The sequence below is a fragment of the Perognathus longimembris genome, chromosome 25 (assembly GCF_023159225.1).
Source record: "Perognathus longimembris pacificus isolate PPM17 chromosome 25, ASM2315922v1, whole genome shotgun sequence".
Lineage (NCBI taxonomy): Eukaryota > Metazoa > Chordata > Mammalia > Rodentia > Heteromyidae > Perognathus > Perognathus longimembris.
The window spans coordinates 18,880,187-18,891,598 of NC_063185.1; the positions used below are offsets into that span (position 1 = coordinate 18,880,187).

The 11,412-nt window shown below is 45.9% G+C and overlaps 1 pseudogene; it reads right to left on the reverse strand.

Annotated features, from left to right (window-relative positions):
• Positions 1-57: 57 nt before the first annotated feature.
• Positions 58-1,405, reverse strand: LOC125341947 (annotated as a pseudogene).
• Between the last annotated feature and the right edge of the window lie 10,007 nt (positions 1,406-11,412).

Here is an 11,412-nt window from a genome sequence, read left to right on the forward strand (position 1 = left end):
CGCATCCACTAAAACTATGTATGTATGTGCTCAACAAAAAGCAAAAGCAGCTCTGATGACACGTGGGAATGGAAGGCGCCCAGGCTCAGAGGGCAGCGTCCCAGGCAGGGCCCCAGGAAGACAGGATGGCCTTGTTAATAAGGATCTCCACCGCCTCTCCGACCTCATCCCCGTGATCCCCAGCGGAGGAGGAGCCAGCCGGATGCTGTCGCCGTGTGCGGGCTGGGCCAGGAGCACTGTCATCTTTGGTTTCTCTGATAACAATGACGTTCAACAACCCCTTTCCTCTCACGGTGGTTACGATGTCTGAGGGCAGCGTCCGGGGCTCATTTCTCAGCAGAGTCCCCATTGTGTTTGCGTTTGCAGCAAGGTTCTCCTCTTCCAAAACCTCCAGGGCCACCTGGCTTCATGGTCAGCACCCAGCACCGCAGACACAGGGCATAACCCGCCAGAGAGCGCCTTTCCCAGAAGAACTACGCCAGGTCTGATGTTCTCATGGTCAACAGCCAGCCATCTTCCTGTTGTGGACAATCCTGTCTGCACCTCTTCAGCCATGGGCAGGGCCTGGTGCGGAGTTCCCGCACGCCCACGAGGTAGCCCGGATCTGGAACAACCACGCCGGCTTCACCCTGCATTGGTTACACCATGAAGGCAGCCACGTTTGAATCCTGAAGTGCTCTCTCCGGTGCAGGAAGACACGAGATGATTTCAACACCTGGCATGAAGGGTCCAAACCCATCTTCACTGGTTGGATCTGTGGAACTGGAGATGGCAGACAATGTTCTACCCCAAAAGTTTCCAGCTGCGAAAATAATCTTTGCCTTGTATTTTGAAATGCCCTTCACAGTGTAACCCCACTGACGGGCAAGTTTGCAGGCAGTCTCTCCAGCCTCTACTCCTGTATTCATAGGAAGCACTTTCTGGTAGTTGAAAAGTTTAGTAATGTACTCCTCGTATTCACCAAGTACATTATTGTAGAAGGCCCGAGACTGTTCAGGTCAGCTCGTCTGTCTGAGTCTTCAGGGCATGCACAATCTTGGGGTGACAATGCCCTTGGCTGACAGCACCCTAAGCACTCAGGAAGTCCAAGTATTTTCTGCCTTCTACATCCCACGCGTAGATACCTTTTCCTCTCTCCAAGGCCACGGGTAAAGGATGGTAATTGCGTGCACCATATTTCGCTTCCCAATCAAAAATGTACTCTGAGGACGGAGGGCCTTGCACTGTCTTTTCAGCTGCAATGACTGAGGCAGAAGCCACTGAAAAATGAATTCCTTGGCGCAGCACAGCGACGGTCTGTAGATGCGCGAGCTTGGAGAACATGGTGCGTCCCTCTGGTAAGAAGCCACAGACCCGACGGCTCCACGGAGAGAAAGGAACCGGAGGCGGCGGCGAGAGGACGGAGCTGGACAGCGCCACTCTCTCTCTCTCTCTCTTTTTTTAAGGGAGGTATCATGCATGCCCCTACTGTACAACTCACCGGGCCTAGTTCATGTGAGGGTGGTGAGTGACCCATGGGGTGAGTGAGTGCTGGTGGTATGGAGTAGGGGGTCAGGGTAGCCCTTGTCAGCTCCCGCTGTCAGAGGCCCCTTGATGAGAGCCCACCGAGTCCAGCTGTGGCCATCGCTCTCAGGACCAATGGTGGGACTCTCCTCTCTCCTTTTCCTACTTGCATCCCTCTCTCATGGTTACTTGACTAGAAACATGTGGATTATATTTCACTTAAAATATGCAGGGATTTTTTTTTAAACTAGGGGAAAACACATTTGGCAAAATCTGCAATACTTTGCGAACCATCTGGGAAGGCTGCTTGTGTGTTGGAGCCTCGTGGCTCTGTCCTCCGCCGAGAGATGGTTTTTCACAAACGCACATTTGTTTCAGGACAATGGGACTCTTCACACTTAAGTAAAACCAACAAGCGTGTGTAATGTTGGCCTCACTATAGTTTGTAGAAGGAATTGGCATCCAGTTTCATGTAAAACAAGGGTGGCAGTTCAAGGACATTTTGGGGAGACACATGGCAAGAATTGTTGCATAAGGCGGCCATGCGCCCCCTCCGAGCTATTTAACAATAGTCACCAGTACTGAGTATTTCTTATGTCCCCAGCACATTTCTAGCACCTTTTAGCCTTTACTTCAATTATTCCTCCCAACAGTCCCATGAAATAGGTCCTGGGATTGTGTTTGTTTCAATTTGAGGAAAGAGAGAATTAAGCAGCTTAAGTAATTTTTTCCCCTGAGGGTAAACAACTGGTGAGCAGCCAAGCTAAGACTTTCAGACCCAGGCAACTCTATGGGCTGTGCCCCGTGATGTTATTCTGTACCAGACACCCCCAAAATTCTATGAGCTATATTTCCCACGCTCTGTGACCTACAGCAGCGCTGGGAGCATAGTAAATACTCAAAATTATTCACTGATGTACTTAAAAATATGCATTAAAACACCATGTAGAGATTCAGCAGTGAGCCAAGACACATGGATATTTATTTTACTTGGTGGTACTGGGGCTGGAACTCAGTATCTTGTGCTTGCCTTACTCTACCACTTGAGTTTATACTGACAACCCCATTCCCCCAACCATCCAAGGCAGATGGATTTAAATAGAATTTTTTTTGTTTTTCTTTTCTTTTTTGGGTCAGTCATGGGGCTTGAAATCTGGGCCTGGGCACTGTCCCTGAGCTCTTCAGATCAAAGCTAGTTCTCTACCACTTGAGCCACAGCACTACTTCTGGTTTTCTCCTGGTTAATTGAAGATTAATGTTTCATAGCCTGTCTTCCATAGGCTGGCTTTGAACTGTGATCCTCAGATCTCAGCCTCCTGGGTAGCTAGGATTACTGTCCTGAGCCACCAGCACCTGGCTAGAATTTGGTATTTTTAGTAAAAAGCATTATGGAAACTCTGTATTCGAGAAAACTCCAATCTCAAGAAAGCTCTGTATGTGTCCTTCATTGTCTTACCTCTTTTTCCTTGTTTGGAAGAGGATTTATTTTTCTCTCTTTTATTTCTGATCCTCTTGCTTTATGCCCTTTTCCCTTCTTTCTCTTCAAATTCTAGATCCCCACCCCCCCCCCCAAAAAAAAACAGTCTACATGTTGTGAAAAAGATTTCCTAAACCACAGGGGTGAAGTAACTTCAGGGCTATTTTTCCTCCCTCTCTCACATACAAAAGATTGGATTTGAATGAGATGTTTAAAAATTGGTTTTTAAATGTGATGAAAAGATTGTCCTCTTCACCAGAACAAAACAACCCTGAATGTTGAAGCCCTCCTTCCTGATAGGGTTGACTCCCAAAGATGAGGAAATCTATCCATTGGGGCACAGGCTCCAGATGCAGTAGAAAGACAGTAGGGAGTGAGGAATTGGAAAGGCTTTCAATATGTAGAATAAACTGGAGGCTCCTTTTAGACTTTGGGGAATCGTGGCTCAGGACATGACCTGTATTTCCATGGGCAGTAGCCCAGCAAAGATTGCTTGCAATCCAGCTGATAGGACAAGGCTTTTGCCATGGAAAGTGTTCACATTGGAGCATTTCTCAGCTAGTCACTGGCCATCAGTTACTTAAGAAGAGTCAGATCTTGGCCAGCAACCCCTGTTCCACAAAGTATGTCATTCTGTGTTCACAGAAATGGAGTTTACAGTCCTACCACTAAATTAAAACTGATGCTTCCAAATTAAAAGCAGACAGGACAGATGTGCAGGGAAGAAACACAGCCCGACAGTCTTTTGTGAATCAGCTAATCTTTGTGCCAGAACTTGAAATCAGCTTTTCCTGTAGAGGCCTCAACTACACCACACCTATGTAAGCTGTGTTAAATGAAGCAGAATTCACATTTTACCAGATACTTTCCTTCATTTGGCCATCTGGAGAAGGATAAAGAGCTCAGTGAAGCCTGGCTTCCTAATAGGGGACATAGGGCCAATCTCTGAATGTGGCCATGTCCAGCTTGTCCCTGCTTTGAAAGGCAATATGGGGTCATAAGAGCACATGAAATTCCATACCCAGCAACACAGGACCTGAGCCCTGTCCCCAGATTGCAGGGCAGGGCCTGAATTCCTTGTGGAAAAAAAACATGAAAAACAAAACAAAGCAAGAACACCAACAAATCCTAGATACCGAAGAGACTGAGATCTGAAGATTGTGGTTTGAAGCCAATATGAGTAAGGAGAGCTCATGGGTCTCCTTTTATCTCCAATTAGTTACCCAAAAAAGCTAGAAGTAAAAGTGTGGCTTTAAGTGGTAGAGTGCTAACCTTGACCAAAACCAACTCAGGGACAGTGCCTAGGCCATTAGTTCAAGCCCAGGACTGGCAACCACACAAGGATTCTGCTTGCCCTGTTCATCAACTCATAATAGAAATATTAATTTTGATTTACCAGACACTTAGTAACTGTAAAAACTTCTAGTATGATCAGTGATTCTCACCTTAAATGTCTTCAGAGGCCTTTCATTATCCCAGTGGGAACAACCAACCTCCTCCTGGGAGGACTGTGGCCTGCAGGACCAGATCCCTGCCGTGGCCTTGGACTCCGCCGCTCCCTTTGCTTCTCCTTGTCTAATATCCAGCTTTGTGGACTCCATTTTCTGTTCTACCACACCCCATAGTCTCTTCCACCTAGGATTCTCCCTGTAATGCAGTTTTTTTCCCTAGTTATGCTCTTTTAGCCACCCTGTGGAAAAAAATAGGTCATATGGTACACAATTCACCCAAGTAGAATGCAAAATTCATTGATTTCCAGCAGGACCTTCTTAAAATTTTGATCTCCTCAGAGAGGATCCCTATGTCTGTGAGCAGTCACTTGTCATTGTCTCCCCCAACTTTGGCAATGGAGAAATGGTATCCCCACAGAAATACAAGCTTATAGTCTGCCACGAAATGTAAATGGTGCTTCCAAACTAAAAGCAGACAGGACAGATCACTGATCAACTTGATATGTATTTTGTCTCCCATGTTGGACATTTTGTATAGATGACTTACAAGATACATGGTCTTTTGTGTCTGTCTGCTTTTAGTCTTCAGATGTGTTTCCACAGTTCATTCAAATGATACTTTGCATCAGTATTTTGTGATTTTTAACCATAAGGTCATAATCCATTGTACCAATGTACCACACCACTTTTTTCTCAAGTCTGGTTCTCTACCACTTGAGCCATTCCTCCAGCTGAACTTTTTCCTGGTCAAAGATGAAGTCTTTTTTGACCTCGAGAGTGGCTTTGAACCATAGTCCTCCATACCTTAGCCTCCTGAGTAGCTAGGATTATAAGCATGAGCTACTGGTACCTAGCTAAAGTTTTAATTTTTAATTTCATTATTAATGCATTTATTAAAATTTATCAGAATGACATTCTCATACAAAATTAACCACTTCAGAGGTATAAGTCAGTAGTGTTGAATGTGTGCCCAATGTTGTGCAACCACCATCCCTAACTGTTTCTAAAGTACATTAATTTATTTTTAGAACACAGGTGCAAAGTCAAAGTTCGTTACACTTCAGTTTGAACACATTAGTGTAGTCATCAGGGCAGGGTCTTTTCCTCAAATCACTTCTTCATCTATCATCCTCAAAACTCTGCCCACAGCCATACTAACTTAGATTATTTAGCTTCTCGTTTAACCCAAATATAGCATTTATTTCCTTGTAGAAAATCCTCATGTGCTTTCCAGCGTTGATATTCCATTCTTTCCCCTCAACATTAGACAGCAGCGGGATGGCACAGTTTATCTGTCTTTAAGCAGGCAGCTTTGTTTCTATAGAAAAAGTGCTAAGTAAATAGTCTAGAATCCTTTGTTCCAAGCCAGGGGTCTGCAAGCTATCAGCCCAAGGGCCCAACCTAGCCCTCTGTGTGCTTTGTAACTGAAGCTTATTACAACACCCTCACACCCATTTGTTTACATGTTGCCTGTGGCTGTTTCCTCTCTGTCATGGCAGAACTGAAGAGATGTGACAAAGTATGATCAGCCCACAAAGCCCAAAATGTTTACTGTTTTGTTCTTTAGAGGAAAAATTGCCAAGCCCTGCTCTGAACCTCAAGCTGCCACCTGTAACTCTTTGTATGATCACAGGAAAAATCACTTCACCTGCTGGGCCTTAATGTCTAGTCCTTAAAAAGAGTCCGTTATAATAAAACAGAATTTTAATTTTTCCGTCCTCTCCTCGCCTTTCTTTTCTCTCGTGTCTTCCTTTGTCCTCCTCTACTCTTTGGATACTGCCACTGAGGCCAGAAATATCAGCCTTCCTGTTGGGGGAGATAACTCTTACTCACATGCTATGATTGGGGATACTTCAGACTGCCTTCTCCCTGCCTCAGAATGGCATCTACAGTGGTGACTGAATGCTCGATACTCACCATTCTTGGTGAGCAGATTCTGGGGTACCATAGTGCAGATTTAGTCCCTGACAATCTCAGACAGGAATACCATATGAAGCCCTTGTGTATTTCGGAGATTTTCTTGAATTACTCACTGTATCAAGTTGAAGTTTTGAGGGAAAGAGACATAAATAAAGCTTGGAAAAGGCCCACAATGCATGCCCTGTTATATAAGGCAGACTGATGGCACCTGCAGAGACCTAAAGATAGAAATAGAGGGCCTTTAATAGGCTGATAAATCTACCCTCATCTTGTTCAGACTGTGTGTCTCAAAGGCAGTCCTTTAACCTCTCTGAGCTTCTCTTTATCTTGTAGAATCAGGGCCAAGACCGACTGACATCTTATTATTATCCAAAGTGACTGACAGGTTATTATAAGAATCCTTACCTGGTCCATGTCCGGGAATGGAATAAACTTTCGGGTTAAACTCCCTTCCTGAATGGATCTGTGCATTGCTATAAAAGCCACTGTCAGACCCCCTTGGATTGTCATTCACCCTTGCATGACATCTCTCATTTGGTGGAGCACTGATAAGCTAGGGTCAAGAAGAGGGAAAGGGGTGCATTAAGGTAGGGAAACATTGATGACAGTGAGAGACAGACATGCTACTGAGATAACCGAGGACCTCCGATAGACTGGAACGGCCAGGGGTTTGATCCAAGTCAGAACTGCCCTGAATCAAGTCAAGCAGGCAAAGAATCAAGCACTGCAAATACCACCCCAGCATTCAACAGGCTCTCTCCGCATGCCAGGTACCATGCTAAGCGCTCCAAACGCATTGTCCTGTTAGTGCTTTTAGAGCACAACGCGTTAGGCAGTTTGCCTACTTTTGCCTTGACAGCAGCTCCCTTTCCATCAGGATTTAGGGGCTACATGGACTGCAAGCAGGAGTGCTATGAGCCACATCGGTGCCAAAGGCAGCAAGCCATGGGGTCCCTTTGCCCTGTTCTTTTCTACCTTGGCAAAGGCCGATGTAGTGATGTCAGGAAAAGCAAAGATCCCTGTAGAAAAAGCTGCAGGGGTCATGGAAGCCGTATCTTCCCTCATTCATAAACAAGAAACCGATTTTTTTATGCCAGTTCACTGAGACATTAAAGTATATTTTTCGCTGGGGCATAGTTTGGCTTGTTCTAGCAAACACTATGGCTGACATTTATTTAGTACTTACTACAGTGGGCTTTATGTTTCATTTTGTTCTGTTATCGCTCCCATTTTTTTTTTCAGGTAAAGTAATGAGCAGATGACTTAAGAATACATAGTTAGTTAGACTGTCAGAGCCTGAATCTGAGCATAGCATTTTCGTAGCAAAGCCAGTTTTTGAGCCACTACATTAATCTGTTTCTTATAGAAGGGAATAAAATGGTTGAAAGGCTAAGGGTCTTCAGGTCACTTAAGTCAGAAATGGCAGAACTGTGGCTCAAGCCTAGGACTGTCTGGATTGACGTTCTGAAAACTGTGCCCCAGTCTTGTGCTCTTCTTCACAGTTTTCTTCCCATTTGGTCAGAGTGTGTGTGAGTGTGTGTGTATGTGTGTGTGTCCCCACGGAGTTTGCCATTCATTCCTGGCATGCAGGATGTGGAAAATGCTTGGTAAAAGGTGAGGGGTAGCATTTCCAGCCATTTCCTGGTTATGAGAGGAGACAGGGAGGTTGTGGTTTGTCTGCTTCTCAAATCCCCAACAAGGGCCTCTGCAGGTGCTCAGGCCTGCCAGGGATACTGCCGTTCCTCTGGGCAGCACTTCCCACCTGCCAAGCTGCTCTGTGTAACATGCCGGGGGCAATCCCTGGAGAGGCTGAGTCCTGCTATCCTATCGACAAGCATTGACTTTCAAAACCACAGTGTTGGAGCCTCGGGGCACTCTTTGACTTGTATTTCCTTTGGCAGTCTATAATGCCACAAAGGTCCAAAGAGCCAAGGGGAAAGGCAGGCACAATTCCACCCAAGTGGGTAATTGGGTAATGAGGAGTGGACCCTGGCTCCGGGGAGAAGATGAAAGAGCCGAGGATGCAAGCGCCTTTTGGGGCACAGTGGCCAGGCAGGGCTGAGGCCGCTCTGTGGGTGTCAGGTCACTCCATTGTCATGATTAAGCTAAGAGATAAGTATTAGCTTATTGTGCAAAGCAAAAGACAGATTTAGAGAGATGATCGGACTTCTTCAAGCACATACCTCTGGGAATTAGAAATCACAGTGGATTCTTCCGGAATCAGAAGTTTTAGTTTGCGTGACTCTTTCAAAGTTGATTTGCATTCGCAGTGTTTTATAGAGACCAACTGAACAGTTTGCTAGAATGAAAAAAAAAAAAAAAAACAACCCAATGCGGTCCTGGTTTGGCAAAGAACTTTTATGAATGTGGATGTATTTGATCCCTATGGAAGCATTTGGGGGATCATGTCTGATTCCATCTTGAAGTACATAAAGACCCAGAGAAACCAGGAGTTCTGAACCGTGGCTGCCTCAGAAGCCCGATGGCTAAGGGGCCAATGTCACCCTGGTTCACACACTGGGCGTCATATCCTTGAATCTTAGGACTCAAGAGCTGTCTGACCTGAGCATATAAAGTCATTCTGAATCCGAGTTTGTTTCATCCAAAGTGAAAACATTTCCTGGCTACCTATCTCACGGCTATCATGAGGGTTTGATACAAGCCCATGGAGAGAAGCTATTCTTTTCCTTAACCTGTACAAGCTCTGACTGTTACTACCTAGGGAAAAAAAAAACCCACCTGCAAAAAAGAGACCATCATGAATCCTAGCACTTCATATGTGTTTCATCCTCTGAGATTTCCTGAGATTGTAAGTCTGGCCAGTCCCGGTTTTGTGAACTCAGTGGAACATAATGCCACTCACTTCCCTCTCCGCCGGCTCCTGGCCTTTCAGGAGGAGAGGTTGGATTAGGGCTGAATGAAAGACCCACCCCAAGAATGGCTGCTCCACAGTGTGCAGAATCCTGGGAGCTGCCGGGCTTTCCTGATAACAGTGCTATTCTCTTTGGTCTTCCGGGAGCCCCACCAGCATCATTAATCAAAGCACCACGTTGCTTACTCCTTCTGAAGTATCCTCACCCCCTCATCAATCATAAAAGCAGTAAAGAGTGTGCTTTGGATTTCTAAGGAAAGCTCTAGACAGCACCAAAAGAAAAAAAAATGGTGCAGGGCTGGGGTGGGAGAGAGAGCTTAATTATCAGCTGGTCCTGGGCCCATCACTCACGCTGGAAATGTCTTTACAGCTTTATTTGGGTTGTGTCTCTTTTTAAATCCTAGTAAACAGCCATTAAGCTAAAAACCCTCATTGCTTGGCACAGGGAGCCCCACTGGTTTTCAAGCTATTATTTTAATAAGGCCTATTTTACAATTAAGGCACCATGGGCTTTAAATTACATATAAAATAAAATGTGGAAATTGAAGCATTAAGTGTGTGACTGCCGTTAGAGAAACAGCAGCCGCTCTTTGTGGTAAATGCTGTCTGGTATAAAACGAACAGAAGGCTGGGGTTATGTACCACTGTGATTGAAACAAAAGTACACACACACACACATACACACACATGCAGAAGAAAGGCCCATGCTCTGTTTCAATAACAATTTGGGGTCATGTGTCAATGGACCAGCACAGTAACAACAACAAAAAAGACTAGTAATATTACTCTTAGTGATAATAACCTAATAACCAGTGTTTTTGAGGGCATGCCAAGACAGTCAGCTCTGCCGAGTGCCCGTGGCTCATGCTTATAATCCAAGCTGCTCGGGAGGCTGAGATCTGAGACTCAAAGTTTAAAGTCAGCCCAGGCAGAAAAGTGTGTGACACTCCTATCTTTCATTAACCAGCAAAAATCCAGAAGGACAGGTGTGGCTGGCGGGGGAGGGCACCAGCCTTGAGCAACGACAGCTAAGGGACAGCACCCAGGAACAGCCCTGAGTTTAAGCCCCCGCACCTACAAACCTCTACCAGCCGAGAACTCCCTACTCCTCCATCAAGTCTAAGAGGTCTGTGTCGTTCTTATCCCCATGACTCAGGGGAAGTAGAGCCTTGGAGTGGAGCCCAGTAGCACGAGGTCACCACCCTCAAATCAAACCTTTAATGCAATCAATAGTTTGGATTTCCTAGAGCTATGATGGGCTCTTGAAGGCCAGCAGCAAGGTCATGGTCTTGCTCTTGGGCTTATATAAAACAACAGGAGGTTCGAGTGATCAGAAATGAAGCTGACACCGGAATTTAAGTTCTCCTTGGATATGTGTGATGAAGGGCATGAGTGGAGATGCAGGAGAGAAAGAAGTTCCTTCTACATGGAGAGGGATCAGGGAAGATCTCTCTGGTGAGGTATGGTTGGAACTTAAGGAGAGGAGTGAGAAAAGAAGACCTACCTGGGAGATAAAACCCACACAGATGCTGCTAAGGGGTAGAGGGCCCTAGGGGACTGACTCCAAGCAGCTGAAGGGAAGCAGAGAGTCCAGGAGGCAAGGAAGGATCCTAGAACAGAATGACAATGGAGAGGTAAGCAGGGGTCCGCTTCTTCAGGACCAGCCCAACAAACAGGCTTTATTCTCACTCGGTCCTCGAAGAGCTCTAGCTCAGGGAGCCCTGTGCTGAGTTTCAGAGAGATGACTTGAGATACCTTCAAGCACAGATTGGGAATAGACGAAGGTGGACAAGAACAAGTCAGGAGGACCTTTGGGTTGGACGTGGAGATTGATGCTCAATGTATTCGAGTGTTATTAGGGATGTAGAAAGAGCAAGGGTTTTGTCACCCATCCGTCTCCCATGGGTTCCCATCTGACCCATGCTGTCCTCTGCTCCTTCTCCTCCCAGGGGAGATTCTCTGTTGCAAACTTTGCTTAGAGCCCCTACCCACTTGCTTCAGGCTTCTCATGAGTTAGAAGGGTGTGAAAAGGGATGGAAGATTCTGGTACACATCAATGAGCCAAGTGCAGATCAAGACACGTCTGCCTCTGTAGACACCTGTCAGTGAGTGGAAGGTGACACCAGTCACATCAACTTGCTTTCACAAAGCATCGCAATCCTGGGGCAGGAGGCTTTCGGTACACGTTC